Source organism: Erpetoichthys calabaricus (assembly GCF_900747795.2).
Source record: "Erpetoichthys calabaricus chromosome 1 unlocalized genomic scaffold, fErpCal1.3 SUPER_1_unloc_22, whole genome shotgun sequence".
In the NCBI taxonomy this organism is placed as follows: Eukaryota; Metazoa; Chordata; class Cladistia; order Polypteriformes; family Polypteridae; genus Erpetoichthys; species Erpetoichthys calabaricus.
In genome coordinates, this window is record NW_026261588.1 from 4,384,114 (window position 1) to 4,401,436 (window position 17,323).

General features: G+C 41.3%; 2 protein-coding genes across 50 annotated transcripts in view; both read left to right on the forward strand.

Moving 5' to 3' along the window:
* LOC114645182 (NACHT, LRR and PYD domains-containing protein 3-like) overlaps nucleotides 1-17,323 on the forward strand; it is a 913,740-nt gene that overhangs the window by 689,349 nt on the left and 207,068 nt on the right. The window lies entirely within an intron of this gene.
* The window catches only part of LOC114669319 (oocyte zinc finger protein XlCOF6-like), a 49,376-nt gene continuing 42,322 nt past the window's right edge, over nucleotides 10,270-17,323 (forward strand). The window contains exon 1 of the mRNA XM_028825541.2: nucleotides 10,270-10,484. The gene's annotated coding sequence lies outside the window, so the exon portion shown is untranslated. The remainder of the gene's footprint in view (nucleotides 10,485-17,323) is intronic.

Sequence of the window (17,323 nt, forward strand, 5' to 3'; positions counted from 1 at the left end):
CATGTTGCTCTAAAATGTCAATGTACTTTTCTACATTAATGCTGTCATCACAGAAGTATAAATGGGCACTGACACAATGCCATACCATGACAGGCCCTGCAGGCATTTGGACTTGTTGCTGATAACAGTCTAGATGGTCCGGAGCACACGGCGTTCATTTCTTCTAATAAAGATCTGGAGTCCTGATTTGTCTGACCACAATATACACTTCCACTGTGCGATGGTTAATCTCAGACGACTCTGAGCCCAGAGAAATCGACGCCACTTCTGGACATGGTGAACATGAAGCTTCTTTATTGTACAGTGAAGATTGAAATGGTATTTGTGGATTAACTCCATATTGTAGTGCTTGACGAAGGATTGCCAAATTAATCCCTCGTCATCCCATGAGGTTCTGTCAGCTACTGATGAGTGACGCTCCTTGACACAGTGCCTATGGTCTGAGGGGTCACAGATCACGGGTGGTCTACCCTTGCGCTTTACACCGTGAAATTCCTCCGATTGCTGAACCATTTCATGATATTACACACCACAGAGGGAGAGATTTGCAAATCTCTTCCACTCTTTCTTTGACGAACATTGTTTTAAAACATCTCAATCATTTTCTCACTCGTGTGTTGACAAACTGGAGATCCTCTGCCCATCTTTGCTCCTCGGAGGCTCAGCCTCTCGTGGGTACAAATCACGACTACAATCACTTGTTTGAAATCCCATCATTATTTAATTATTTGACCACATTACTGCCCTAATTTGGCCCCCCATCCCAACTGTTTTTGGAATCTGTTGCAGGCCTGAAATGCAGGAATGGATGTATAATAACAAATGAAATGAAGTTGAGCAGACAGTACATGAAATATCTTGGCTTCATAATGTCTGCAATGAAATCAAAGTCCAAGTACATTTTAGAATCACTGCTTTTCTGGTTTTTTATTTGCCTTTTCCATCCCATCCCATCTTCTTCTAATTTGGGGTTGTAAACAGATGACGTCAGAAGTTTCCATACACTTGGGGTGAATTCTTTCAAAGTCAAAGATTTTATACTCACAAACTGTACATTTGTCTTCTAGTTTAAGACGTCTACAATGTCCGCGGTGAAAGTCATTTCTTCCAACGCTGTTCACAGACCTTGGGATCTTTCACTTTTTACTGACCGTATCCCAATTCCAGGGGGTCACAAGTAGTGGTGGGCTGCTCAATACTGACGTGTCGACGCCGTGTCGAGCTTTCAAAGTGCAGATGTTTGAAGTGTCGCTTCGAGGCTGACAGGCACACAGACCCTCAGCACACAAGTATCATATGAAAGACACACACACAGCACGTTATTCGCAGCACATTAACCCACACGAGTGCTGTATGAATAACACAAGCATAGTCCGCTCTCCCCAGCACTCCGAGAGACTTGCTTATCATAGGCACGAACAACAGGCGATGTCTCTGATATATCTCACACCTAAATATCACCTTTGGTCTCCAAGAATATATTCAGACATACAAAGGCTCAAAATCCCCGGCTATCAGCCATTTATCACCAGTGAATGTTTGACTTTAACGCACTCTTCATTACTGGACTGAGCTCTTCATCCGCAGCTCGGTAAACCTGGCAGTGTGGATCATATGGCACTTCACACTGCACCAGGCGCTCTTCACATATTAGTTTATTACCTCAATCACTCTGGATATGAAGACAAAGTGTAGAAAGTTAAAAGCAGCATGGTATTTACTAAAGAGTAATAATACCAGTAGAGAAAAGCATCAAACACAACATGGAGAGCAAAGTCTGGATATATATAGTCTTTAGGAAAAGATTACGAAAGTTAAAGATGTCACGATGAATGTCCCAGGGCGGCGTTGATCGAGCACTCGAAGTTGTTCATGAGATGCTTGGCTGATGATCACATGAAAGTGGTGGCACGTGGCTGGTGCCCTCTGCTGATGTCATTCTGTTCTCTTCCTCTTCTTCTTCTGAGATGAGGCCTATTTATTATAAAATTCAACGGGAATTTCACAACACGTGATTGTAAAATACACCTGACTGGCTGTCTGTCAATATGATGGATGAATTCGCTCAGACTCTTTAATCTTGTTTGAGTTACGTCTGTTTTTAAAATCAATAAAGTTTCTAATGTTTCAACAATCTCCTGTCTCAAGCTGTAATTTCCAGTCCCATAGCATCTCCTTCTGTTCGCAGGTTGTAAAGTAATCAGCTACAGCTTGGACCACAGCATGTCTTCATCTCCCAAGCTGTACACCAATGTAGTCCTGGTGCCTTTCACTCCACAGGCAATCAAATCATCAATACAGCTGGAGGGTCTCCTGAATTCCTGCTCAGCTCACACAGATGGTACTGTGATGGGTATAATTCAGGAGAACAGACTGACTTTGATGTTAACCGTCCATGCCAGTGCCCTGTGTTTAAGTTCATCTGTTTAGTCTTGAGCTAAATATCATGAAGATCCATCCATCCATTTTCCAACCCGTTGAATCCGAACACAGGGTCACGGGGTTCTGCTGGAGCCAATCCCAGCCAACACAGGGCACAAGGCAGGAACCAATCCCGGGCAGGGTGCCAACCACCCGCAGGACACACAAACACACCCAGCACACACTAGGGCCAATTTAGAATCGCCAAACCACCTAACCTGCATGTCTTTGGAATGTGGGAGGAAACCGGAGTGCCCGGAGGAAACCCACGCAGACACGGGGAGAACATGCAAACTCCATGCAGGGAGGACCTGGGAATCGATATCATGAAGATATAGAACACAATTTACAGACTTTACACACCACGACAGAGACTCATTTCAAATGTCACGTGACCCTGAGGGACACTGGCACCCTGCCGTCACTGGCATCACCACAGCCACTATGACGCCAGCACTCATGCAAGGCTCTGGGCACTGTCACGAGAGAGAAAGAGAAAGAAAGAAAGAAAGAAAGAAAGAAAGAAAGAAAGAAAGAAAGAAAGAAAGTAAAAGCAAGCTTTGGAGTTTTCAATATACAGGTAAAATTCCGTTACAACGAATATCTTTACAACGAAATTTTCATTACAACTGAAGTATTTTTATGGTCCAGACAGCTTCCCCATATGACATGGGTCTATAGAAATCTCGTTACTACGATGTACATTCAGCAGACACCTTCATTACAGCGAAGTGCACAAAAGACCTTGAAATGCTTGAATAAATCATCCGCAGAGCAGCTAGTTCTGTGGCTGTAGCTCAGTTTGCACAACAATCCCCCAAACAGAAACACTGTCATTTTTTTTTTGTTTCTTCGAACTTTCCTTGTACTGTATTTTTTTTGCTATTTTTGTTTCTTGCAGTTTTCAGTGATACCTTTTGCTTATTGCTCGTCAACATTTGAAAAACATCCATTGGAATTTAACTCATTGTCGGCAGACACAAAAAAACAATAACAGTTCATATTCGAAAAAAAAAAAACATAAATTTTTTGCAGCTCTCGATTGCGGCAAAAAGAAAAAAGACGTTGACAGTGAATTGGGAATTTCGCCATTAACACTGTCAACTTTCTTGAAAGATAGAGCAAATAAAGAAGAAAAATCTCGGGTTGCCAATGTATGTGAACTGCTACATTTGAAGATGTCGAAAAAGCCGTTTTTATGTGGTTCAGTGATGCGCGTTCAAGAAACATTCCTAGTAATGCGGCACTCATTCAAGAAAATGTGAGGTTTGTAAACTCTCTTGTGGACAACACACCGAAGTGCAATCTCCGTGTCTGTATGGGACAACAGCAGGCTCACAGCTATGCTGCGTCTCTCCGCCAAAGTAAACAGAAAAGATCTCGATGGGTGATGCAAGGTTAGGAGCAGGTACATTGTAGATGGAGATAACAGGATTACTTGATCACTGACCTGGCCATGATCCTGCCTGACTGCTGTGTCTGAGTATAGCAGAGTGGCAGATCACACTACAATAAATAAGTGTGTCATTCCTGTTTCAAGCTGATAAAGCTGGTTTTGCTAAAGTGTTGAGACTGAGCCTCGTGTTTTGGGCAAGACAGGGAGATCTTTTATGATTTGCTTCTGTGTCGCTTCACTGCACTGCTGTGAGCCTCCTATTGCCCTGCCCCAGCAACGGACAAACAATCTTCCACTGACGCTGCAATCGCGCTTCGGGATGCACTTCAGAGTGTTGTTCCCATTGGGTGGGGAGTGGGGGGGATCCCAAAAGAGTTCAAAAACCTCACAATATGAAGAAAAGGGTGATTCGGCTTGTGATTGATAACTGTGTTGCCCACAACATGCTTCCACATTTAGGCAATGTTCGCGTTGAACTCCTCCCACCCAATTGCACAGCAGTGCTTCAGCCATTGGTTTTGGGCATCATTCGCAACCTGAAAGTGTATCATCACAAGGAAATATGAGAAAAATTCTCGTCAGCATAACTTGCAGGCAGGGGGAGATGAAAATTAATGCGAAAGAAGCTATTGAAATGATTACAAACACCTGGACACAAGTTAAAGAAAGCACTATAGTAACAAATGCAGAATCTCATTACAACAAAATTTTCATTACAACGAAATATTTTTTAGGTCCCTGGGAGTTCGTCATAACGGAATTTTACCTGAACCTTTTATTACTGTTAATGTCTTTTAGATCAAAGCGTCTCCTAAGTGAGAAAATGTAAATATAGAAAAAATTTAAAATATCTCTGACACAATAATATCAAACAAAGCTTAATGAATATTTAAATAATTCTTTTAAAAATTAAAAAAAGGATTATAAAATGCTTACAAAAAAGAAAATAAAAAAGTAGGCATAAAAAAACAAAAACCTCAAGTGACCAAAATCCAACAAACCTAAACCACAGCAGGAGACCAAAAGGACCACCAAACATCAAAACGTAAAGCAGAGCCCACCAGACAGGACAGAGCCCAGTGTTGGAGCGGCTCTGTCATCTGCAGCTTCTTCTTAAATACTCCTGGGGGCGGAGCTCCATCTGCAGTGTCAAGTGGCCCCGCCCCATGGGTTCAAACAAAGAACACACAAGAAAATGAGGCACAAAAAAACTAACCAAATACATAAACATAAGACTTAGAAAGAAAATATTCATCAACACACCAAACATACAACAACAAAATCAATACCATTTACTAAACAATTCATAAATATATATAAAGCAAAAAGGCAGAAACGAAACCCAAAATGAAACATCACAGCTGATTTCAGTCCTCAATGCACTTCAACTTATCGTGGTGTTCATGAGTGTCAAATTCACCATTTAATGTCCATCTTTATTAGTAACTGAACATCTCGGTAGTGTGTGGGGGATCAGGCTGGAGTGGGCATACGAGGGCACAGCGGACAAACAGAGGCACATGACAGAGCTCAGACACTCAGATGTGGAATGGAGAGCACTGCTCAGGTCTAAATGATCGATTTCACTGCTAAACTTACAAATCAAATATTCAATCCAAATCAACATCTTATTTGTTACTCACCCCATTGTCTTGAAAATTAAAAACCATATTCTGAGTTTTCCAGCGCTATTAAGAAATGGATCATCAATACGGAGTGTTACATCTTCAGATCAGACAACACAGGAGATGTGACCAGAGGTGTTGACAAGTCATAAGGTCACAGATGAGCAGATTTGACAAACGTCAGTCATCCTATTTGTTTATTCACCAAACTCCTTTGGGAGTTTATTATACAAAATGTAGTGAATTATTAAATTTCTATTTTGTATTAAAAAGATTAACTAAAATAAATGTTCTTTTCCCATAGAGAATCTTCCATAATCTAACAAAGCTGCACTGTCCTTAAAGGTAATGACAATATTAAGAAATCTGCACAAAATATCCATTTGATCAAACCCAAATCTTTCCTCCCCCTCAGCCTTGCCATTCATTTAATATTGAGAGTGGCCACTAGAGGGGGCAGTTTGGCTACAGAAGAATCAGCTCAGCTGTCAGCTCTGAAGGTCATGTGACTGTGTGATCGTGTCGTCCTTATTTTGCTCTTGATTCATTTAAATCTGAATTAGTTTTATATATAATATTTAAAGTTCTTTATTTCAGGTGTTTTATCCTTGTGTTTTTACTTTATTCTTATTTCTTTTCCACTGCACTGTATTCTTTTCTCCCCCCTTTCCCATGTGTGTAATATGGCGGGTGTCCACTAGAGGGCGCCACTGCACTTCAGTCCCACCCCTCAGTCCTCCTGTTAAAGTCTCCATTCGTCTGACTCTCTGATTGTTTCTCATTCTCTCCTTTCGTGTTTCACTGCTCAGGATTTCACTGAATGCTTTCTGCTTTTATCTCTCAGATTTCCTTTTTGTATAAATTGCTGTGTAAAATTTAGAGTGGCCACAAGAGGCAGTAGTTTGTTGACTGACCAATCAGTGACCCCTTTCTGTCCATTCGTTGTCTTTCTTATCAGCTTTTCAATTTCAGGTTTGTGGACAAGGTGGGCCAACCCTGGATGGGGTGCCAGTCCATGGCAGAGCCACACATGTCCACCCATTTCAAGTGTGTGCCAGCTGACAAAGAATTCTTTTTTTTTTAAAGATGCTGGAGCTTTTAAGGTACCAAGAGTGATAAATCTGGGGACAAGGAGGAGGTGCAGTTTAAATTTTAATGTGACATCAACTAAAACAACAAACTCTGTCAGTATGGCTCACATCTGACTGACCGGTGAGTCCTCGTCTTCAGACATTCACAGTGAATTCATTTTGAAGTGAAGGACCCTTTGAGTGACCAATGGAGGGTCACAAAATGTCTGGTGAGTGGACATCACTCCAGTCCCATCTGTCACTCTCTGCTCCTATATAGTCATTATTCAAGAGCTCTCCATACTGAGTCTGCATAGCGCCTTTCAGTCGTGTTGATCCAGCAGGACCACATGCCTGTCCTACTTGACAGGTGACATTCAGTGACACTTGGGAGCCTCAGTAGTTGTTGGGGTGTCAGCCGGAAGGACATGTGGGTGTGAATCAACAGTGACCCCTACTGGTCAGACTGGTATTTGTAGGTCTGAGGTGTCACCGTCCCTCATTATGACACACACACCTGATTGGCTACTCAAACCCAATAATAATGGAGACCCTGACAGCTGCACTCGCCCCACATTCTCATCCATAAATTCAATCACAGAGGTGCTGTGACCCAGCCTACCCATCCTGTGAATTTAATTTCACCCTAAACTACAAACACAAAGAGGACCTGAACTTCTGGGGACATCAAGTGACCGGTGGAGGGGTACTGGTCAGTGGTCACATGGTGGTCAGATGGCTGATTGTTACACCCGCAGTGACGACCAACATAAAACCCTGGATAGAGGGGCTCATTGAAGGAGGTGTTGAACCTGTGCAGGAGGGTCATTGTGTGTGAGACGCTATAAAATGACAGAGAGCCAGCAGGCCAGTCCAGATACACACCTATTCTGGGGCTGTAGGGGGCGCTGATTACAGTCTGCTGGTTATTGTGACACACAGAGTACTGGGAATCAGACCATTGCAAACACCAGGACTTGTCATTGTATTCAAGGAGGCACTCCCAGCACCCTCCTTTCCTGCTCAGTCCTTTATATGCGACTCCAGTCCTCATGAAGTCTCCACTGCACTCCACCTCCCAGTAACAGCGAGTCCCAGTCAGAGCCTCTCTACACAGAACTTGAGGCCAGTGGTCAAATCTCTCAGGATGATCAGGATGTTCAGCTTTTGTCCCCTCACATGTCACCTTCTTGTTTCCTTCAGACAGACGGAGCTCTCTGTGTGCCGTGTTGATATCCAGTGTGAGGGGACAGAAGTCTGAAAGGAGAGAAAAGAAAACGAGTGAGGAAATCTGGGAGTGTGTAACGGGACTGGGGGCGGGGCACAACACTGACAATTAACAAGAACCAATCAGCAGCTGCGCTGACAAGACACTAATAGTAAAGAGCTCATCTGATTGGACAGAATCTGTGGGGATTAAAACTAAAATCACTAAAAGACGCAAAAGACAACGAAGAGAAAGGCAGGCAAGTTAAACATTTGGAGTCATCGGAAATTATGACAAACACCATAAGCTCACCGTTGAGGTCAAAGTTCTAATGGACTGTCCACACTGACCGCTGGCTTTATTAATATTACACTTTTTACTGTCAAAGTAAATTTAAAGTTAATTTAAAAGTTAAGTTCATTTAAAGTCAATCCACTGCCATACTTCACAAACCCATAAATTATTTCAATAGAAGTTGAAAATCCGCATTTGCTATTTTTAAAAATCTATCTATCTATCTATTATATAGTGCCTTTCACATGTACCTCCTTGTTTGTATTTCACTGTGCCTTTCCCATCTGTCATTGTCTCTCTCTTTCTTTCTTTTGTGTGTTTCCTATCATCTCTTATTATTATTTGACTGTCATTCTTATCCAAGGTGACTCCCATCATCTGAGATTCCATTGTTTCCTTTTCATTTCTTTGTCCAATTGTAGCCCAGGCAGGCGAAGTGACTTGCTCAGGTCACACAGTGGTGTCAGAAGTGGGATTTGAACCCACAACCTCAGGGTTTGAACTCCAAAGTCTTCACCACCACACCACACTGCATTCCTCCTTTATCTATTATATAGCGCCTTTCATGTATATCTATTAGAGTGCCTTTCACGTCTGTCTTCTGTATTTGTCTTTAACTCCTTTTCCTATTTGTCATTTTCTCTCTCAGTGTTATAATGTCTTTCCTATTATTTATTATTTTTGTGCTCTTCTCATCTTTCTCTTATATAGTGCCTTTCATGTTTGTGTTATATTTTGTCTTTCTCATTGCTCTATCCATCTGTCATATCATTTCTTTCCCATCTCTTACAGTATATAGTGACTTTAATATCTCTATTTTATATAGCGCCTTTCAAGTCTATCTCTCTGTTTGTATCACTGACCTGCCCCCAGTAGTTTTGGTCCCCTTCCACTTTAAACACAAATCCCACTTTTTAGTCAAATAAGTGTAAACTGACCCCAGTGACTGTCACCTGACATTCTTATTCCACACAGCAGACTCTTTCTTTGCATTTTGGACTTCATAGATTATTTGAAATAATAAATCAAATTCCGATGGCTCACACAAAGTGATTCAGAGACCTCACCTCATGTTTTGTCGCTCATTATTTTAAGGTAATAACTGACATCAAGCCCTTCCTGTGGCTCCAGATGAGACTTCTACTCCCCGCACTGCCCACCTGGCCCACTCTTCTTGACGTCTGATGGCCTTTTTCTCCCAGCTGTGACCTTCAGCTCTGTCCATGGAGGTTGACTTGGATTCAGTTCAGGGCTCATAGCAGACACTTCACAACATTCCAATGTCTTCTTTTCTGCCATTCTTGGTCCTCTTAGCATTGTTGTCCTTAGTAATTCCCTACTGGCAGGTGCCCCTTCTAATCTTCTATCACAGCTCCAGTTTATTCAAAACTCAGCTGTAAGAGTCCTTACTCAAACCAGCAGCAGCGAGCACATCACACCCATCCTGCTCCGTCTTCACTGGCTCCCTGTGTCCTACAGAATCGAATATAAAATCCTACTAATAACCTACAATGCCTTAAAAAACCTCGCACCAAACTACATCAGTGACCTTCTCCATCACTATGTGCCTGCCCACCCACTAAGGTCCTCTGATTCTGGCCATCTTGTTGTGCCCCACACTAATCTACACTCCATGGGTGACAGCAGGGCCTTCAGCTGTATAGCGCCCAGACTCTGGAATGACCTACCGAAATTAATCAGGTCAGCTGACTCCATGATTCTTTAAAAAACAACTCAAAACTCATCTGTTCAGGAAGGCTTTTAGCTCTACTTGACTTTATTACCCTTCTCTCAGTTTTACTTCTCTGTCAAGATGACAATGTAACCTGTGTGTGTGTGCGAGACCATCAATTATGCTGTCTGTTTCTTTTTTTTTCAGAATTCACTGTCTTAATCTTCTTTCTTTATTTATCTGGTTTGTACAATGCTATATACTGTATACACTGCCGTTCTTTATTATATTCTGTAAGTGCCTTGAGCATGGGAAAGGCGCTATATAAATAAAATGTATTATTATTATTATTATTATTATTATTATTATTATTGTATCAAAAAACAAAACGAATAAAGATACCAAGAAGTTTTGCTAAATTTTACAAGAGCTATATACAAGAAATCAAAAGCGAGGGGAAAAAATGAGAAATTGAAAAAAAAAAAATTCAGATCAGAAAACCAAACGGCTCTGTGGCAGCCTCAAACAACCGCAGCTCCTCCGTTGACTGTTTATTTAAGGGGCTCCAATAAGGCAGCCGGACACTGAGCCACCCAGCCTCTCTCCAGGCAGCGCGCTGGCTAGCTTAACTGTCACGTGATCATATGTTGTCCGCTGGATGACGTCATCCAACGCGACAGCTACTGTAGCCACGCTGCCACTGTCTCGCTTTGTGAAGCACTACGGACGCAAGACTGTTGCTGAGTGAGAGAGAAGTGTGAACGAGTTCAGAAACAATCCCATCGCTCAGAGGCAGACAGTAAGTGCTATTGATTTTGGGGATGAACTTTTTGGATGTGTGAGTTTTCATTCGCTCCCTTAGAATCGCCGCGCGCGATTTGAATGAGTGGCGAGCGGCGCGTTCGTGTTCGTTAGTTAGCCCCCCCCCGCCGAACTTTGCTCGAGTGAATCCTCCTGTGGCTACCCGCATGCTGTTTCTGTTAATTGGTATCTGCGGTTCACTTCATGTGCCTGAGTCCCAAATTTTAATTCGTACCATCCAGTCACGTCGCTGGCGCCTGTTCATTCATCTCTATGTGTTCCTTTTGTCGTTTCCTTCTCGAATCGCAGACATCGGGGAGACGGCCATTCCACACGTACGGCGCTTTGATTTAGTTTTGTCCCTCCGCGGTGTTCAGTAGTGATGGGCGTAGTGAAGCCTCACGAAGCATTAAAACGTTTGAAGCAATTGTGTCGGAAATCGTATCGAAGCATTTAACACTCCCCTCTCTAGTGACACCTCCTGGCCATTTTCATTAACGTTACACAAACTCACTTCAGTGACGTCTGTTAAAACTCTTACTGCTTTTACTTTTTCGATGCTACAGACTGACAACGAAGAGAAGGGTTCGTCACCAGCTTCTAGTGTCTGATGTCTAAAATATATATAAAACTAACGCCGACAGGCAGAATGCACTATACGATAGCAAGAGTTAAACAAAATAAGACGCCTCACTCACTGATCCCCGGATCTTTCAATGAATATTTACTTTTGCACTGTATCATTATAATCGCTCCTGTTATTAGTATTATAATTAACCCTGATTTTTACTTGAGATCACATTTAATAGCCTTAAATGTTTTCTTTGTTCTGACTTAATTAAAACGGAGTAGACGTAAAATAAAAGTTTATCCCTGTACTTTGCCATGATATATATATATATATATAGGTAAGCACATTTGAGAAAGAGAAGGCGAAATCCTTAAATCACAGATGTTATTATTCGATCAAGTATTGAAATATTTCAATTATTAATACTTTACAATATTTTGTGGAGCACAAAAGTAACGAGTTCGCTATGAAGAAAAGACGCCGTCCGTGGCTCAACTGACTAAGGTTGTTGCTTTTCAAATTCTGAGCGTAGTGCTAGCCCGAGTTCGATCCGAATTAAAGACTCATCAAAATTAATAATAATAATAAAATGATCAGGAGGGAAATCTTTATAACCAATTTGAACTAAATAATTTTGAGAGATACTATGGAAGGATCGCATAAGAGATCTGTTTGGGAATCATCCCCACTTAGAATCGCCATCAAAATGCAATGACTACTTGCGTAAGGCAGCTCACGTATTTACATTAATTCATCTTCTAGTCATTGCCATTTGACGTCCATGAACCCCTCCATTGAATAAGGTGATAACAAACCCACTGTGGTAGATCAGGTTGAATTTGCTCTGCTGCACCAAACATTCAAAGGTGTCAATCCGGAGCACATCAGAGAGGCTGAGACACACACTGGACACTCCGAGGTGAGCAGTGCATGGATCAATGTCGGCATTAAAGATCCTCTTAAGTGCTGAGGCAACAGAAAGCAGCGGGGTAAACACATCTGGACCTGCTGTCGAAAAAGCATTTGCCTTTACCAGCAGCATCCCTTCCTCGTGAACACATCTTCAATGTCTGGACAGGCGATCAGTAAAAAGTTGTCTTAGTCACAGCACAGTGGAATAATAACACATAGTTGTCCAGTCTGTATCATTCTTAAGCAGTCTTCCAGTTATAGAGGTGCAATCCCAGTTACTAACACATGTACCGTGTAGCTCTCCCCCCCCCCCCCCCCCCCCAACACTCAAAGTAAGAACACATTCCACCTTATTAATTTAATATTTAAAAATTTAAACTGCTAAACCCGCCATCAACAACTGCAATAACAGTTGAAATCGTTACTCAAATATTTTTTTTTTGTTATAGACTGCTGTTAAATGAAAAAAAAAGAAACACAGACTCTTTTGGGTGACAATTCACAATGAGTGGACGTGGGATCCGAACCCACGCAAGCTTTATTATGGAGTGGCAACGCTGTTTGCAGCAGAGTGGACGTATATAATGTATGTTTTTTTATGTATGTATGTATGTAATGAAGAGGAAAACAATGATATATATAGATGTATACTATGACATACGTTAAGTGTTGCATGAAAATGTTGCACAAGACGAAGAATGGATATTTATAAAAGTATTATAGTGAGAGATGTGTGGTCACCCGTATTACTAAAGCTCTTCTTTGCAGCATTATGCATTCTACAAGTTGGCATTTGTATGATGTATAATTTATAGTTTTATTTTTTGACACTAAGTATTATCGGACACAATCATTTAAAATATATGGATCATCCACAAACATTCATTTCACCTGGGAATTATGTCGAGTTTTTGAACTCTGTTGATGCCTTATGCACTTCAAACGGGAGCTCGATGAATAATGATTCGAAGCACTAAGCAGACATGCGCACTGGAATCGTCAAGCTTGGTTAGAAGCACTGAGCCGACATGCGTACTGAGATTGCATCATGACGAGGCTTAGAAGCACTAAAGCCTCAACACACTCGAAGGTATTGACCTCTATATTTTTGAGAGTCTATCTGACACATAACTCTCTAGTTATATTTTGTAATTCGTATTGACATTACACACTTCAGTTTATAGTTAAGTGATGGCCTGAAACTATAATTCAGGTAGTTGCTGAGAATTAATTATTGTTCTTGTGGATTGCTGTGATTTCCTTTGTCTGATACATAGTGTCCAAGATATATTGTCATATTTCAACTTTATATATATATATAAAATATTAGATAAATCGTGCAACCTTTTTATGGAACGCTTAATTTTGTTCAAATCCGTACGTCATATAGTATACATCTATAAATATAATTTTTTCATCTTCATTAGGAGAATACAACAATGATACTCTCGTGTCAATTAAACCAATTTAACGTGTATATGTCATACAACATATTTCTACATCTGCCGCAGTAAGAACAGTAGTAGTAGTTCAGTTGTGCGGAGCTCGTTAATTATCCCGATTAGGTGGCTGAATGGTACCTCAACCGTCTCTCAGTAAAAACACCAGGGGTTCGCGTCGTTGATCCTCCTCTTGTGAAAGGTTTTTTTTTTTTCCAATTCCTCCATTTAACAAAATTTTCGAACTTGGATGGATAGCGAGCGAATCGAGCTATCAAGGGAAGGTTTGGCCGCCATAGTCGGGCAGGGGGTACACGTTCCTAATTATATTGTGTATATAAAGAGTTTCACTGTAAAACGTAATAAGCTTCATATTTGTGTGTTTGGAGACCCTGGTGTCGTACTGAATTTGTATTGTAGAAAAACAAACTACTGTCCAGCATGCCTAAATGTGTCTTTTCGTTTCTGACAACAGGTAGCCTACGTAATTCTTAAATCGATATTGAAATGCACACACAAGTCTCCTAAATTATTTATTGAAATGCCCACATTTACAGTGTCCATTTTAGGAAGTCGTAGTTTTTACTTGTTCCCGTTATTATGAATTATAATTTCTCAGTGTCGCATATTATTAGTTACTACTCGCGAGTCCCGTATCATTCAGATTCTGTTTTATATTTTGTATAAGCAAACTTTTTAAAAGGAGCGTTAATTGAACCAACTATAGCAGACTTGTCATCTTCTTAAAATGACTTTATTGATTTGATGTTGACAATCATAAGGTCAAAAACCAAGGAGGCGATGAGTTTGCATGGACTGTGCTGTTTCTTTTTTTTCATGACATCGCGTCAGTAGAGAGTGCGTCAAGTTAACAATGCATTCTGTCCTAAATGACAGCGCACACGCTTTTTTATATTTCCTAAAGGCCATTGTGTCTCAGTTTGCTCATTAATATATTTTAACAGTGTATTTTAGTGAGAATGATTATAAACATATTACCCATGTTCATTTCCCATGTAGATATGTAACGTTTGGTGAGAATAAATAAAAAAGTAACAACACATATAATCGTTATGTTGCATTGTTTAAGATTAACAAAATTCATCATTTATCTGAAATGTTCTACTTATACAGTCGATTTTTTCCACTTCTGAAGGTGTACATTGTTGGTATTCTCCATTGCATTTTCCCCCCAGTGTAACATGTGCCAGTGCAACTGAGGGGTGGCAGACGAGCTCACGTAATGGGAGACAAGGCACCTGCCAGTTTACTATTATTATTGGATGCGTATGTAGAGGAAATGTGTGTCGTATTTTATGTCTATGAAAGGAAGGACGATAAATCCTTGAGTGAAGCTGAGTGTTGATGCTTTGGGTAACAAAACAAGTGAGGAGCAGGAAACATTGAATGTGACAGTGACTGCGGGGGATTGTGGAACTGGAAGATGGTTTAAGAATACAGAAACGACAAAAGCTTAGTCTTTCAATAATTCTATTTACATCATTGATTTACTCTGTTGTGTTGCAGTTCTGAAGATTACTTATCCCCCCCCCCCCCCCCCCCCCCCCGGAGTCTTTGATAAGATGCATTCACAAGGAAAGGATGTTGCTGACAAAGTCAGGTGCTTTTTTGAAAGTTTGGCTCCAGATGTGCTTATCCAGCTGCTCTTTCTTGTCAGTATTTGACTGATCTTTATGTTCACCTGTAGATGAATTCGCAAAGTTTTTTTACAACTTTTTTGTCTCATTAACGCAGAAATCCCGAGGCTTTCCTTAAATTGCAGAAGACACTTTTGATGGCGCTGAAAGACAGTTGTGATTAGTTATGCAGCACACGCTTTTACTGACATTGCTTTTTGGAAATCAATAATACAAATCGGCTGCAGATCTGGGAATCACTGAATAGTAAAAACGTTTAATGAGGAGTGTCTTGCATATGCAGTGCATCCGGAAAGTATTCACAGCGCATCACTTTTTCCACATTTTGTTATGTTACAGCCTTATTCCAAAATGGATTCAATTCATTTTTTTTTCCCTCAGAATTCTACACACAACACCCCATAATGACCACGTGAAAAAAGTTTACTTGAGGTTTTTGCAAATTTATTAAAAATAAAAAAAAATGAGAAATCCCATGTACATAAGTATTCACAGCCTTTGCTCAATACTTTGTCGATGCACCTTTGGCAGCAATTCCAGCCTCAAGTCTTTTTGAATCTGATGCCACAAGCTTGGCACAGCTATCCTTGGCCAGTTTCGCCCATTCCTCTTTGCAGCACCTCTCAAGCTCCATCAGGTTGGATGGGAAGCGTCGGTGCACAGCCATTTTAAGATCTCTCCAGAGATGTTCAATCGGATTCAAGTCTGGGCTACTCAAGGACATTCACAGAGTTGTCCTGAAGCCACTCCTTTGATATCTTGGCTGTATGCTTAGGGTCGTTGTCCTGCTGAAAGATGAACCGTCGCCCCAGTCTGAGGTGAAGAGCGCTCTGGAGCAGCTTTTCATCCAGGATGTCTCTGTACATTGCTGCAGTCATCTTTCCCTTTATCCTGACTAGTCTCCCAGTCCCTGCCACTGATCCCCAATCCCCACAGCATGATGCTGCCACCACCATGCTTCACTGTAGGGATGGTATTGGCCTGGTGATGAGCGGTGCCTGGTTTCTTCCAAACGTGACACCTGGCATTCACACCAAAGAGTTCAATCTTTGTCTCATCAGACCAGAGAATTTTCTTTCTTATGGTCTGAGAGTCCTTCAGGTGCCTTTTGGCAAACTCCAGGCGGGCTGCCATGTGCCTTTTACTAAGGAGTGTGCTTCCGTCTGGCCACCTCTACCATACAGGCCTGATTGGTGGATTGCTGCACAGATGGTTGTCCTTCTGGAAGGTTCTCCTCTCTCCACAGAGGACCTCTGGAGCTCTGACAGAGTGACCATCGGGTTCTTGATCACCTCCCTGACTAAGGCTCTTCTCCCCCGATCGCTCAGTTTAGATGGCCGGCCAGCTCTAGGAAGAGTCCTGGTGGTTTCGAACTTCTTCCACTTATGGATAATGGAGGCCACTGTGCTCATTGGGACCTTCAAAGCAGCAGAAATCTTTCTGTAAACTTCCCCAGATTTGTACCTTGAGACAATCCTGTCTCTGAGGTCTACAAACAATTCCTTTGACTTCACGCTTGGTTTGTGCTCTGACATGAACTGTCAACTGTGGGACATTATATAGACAGGTGTGTGCCTTTCCAAATCAGGTCCAATCAACTGAATTTACCACAGGTGGACTCCAATTAAACTTCAGAAACATCTCAAGGATGATCAGGGGAAACAGGAGGCACCTGAGCTCAATTTGGAGCTTCATGGCAAAGGCTGTGAATACTTATGTACATGTGCTTTCTCAATTTTTTTTATTTTTAATAAATTTGCAAAAATCTCAAGTAAACCTTTTTCATGTTGTCATTATGGGGTGTTGTGTGTAGAATTCTGAGAAAAAAAAATGAATTTAATCCATTTTGGAATAAGGCTGTAAGATAACAAAATGTGGAAAAAGTGATGAAGCGCTCTGAATACTTTCCGGATGCACTGTATACTGGTGTAATGACCACGTCGGCTTTAGTGAAGCGTTTCTTATCCTCTCTGATATGATCGACATGGGGTAGAATAGATTCTTGATTGTTATAATACATGCTACCTTACTCAAAATATGCTCATCCATTTGTTACAGATTCTAGATGGATACGATTCCACACCAAGGAAAAAGGTGGCCCGTGTAAATCATTCATAATGTCTCCAAAATATATTTGTTAATTTACAGACAAGTACTACATAACTGTTTCGTACAAAGTCCTTATTTTGACATACGCGAGCCCCAATTAGGATGTGAACTCGCGTCGGCATACCTTATCGCTGTAGCAGGAACAACT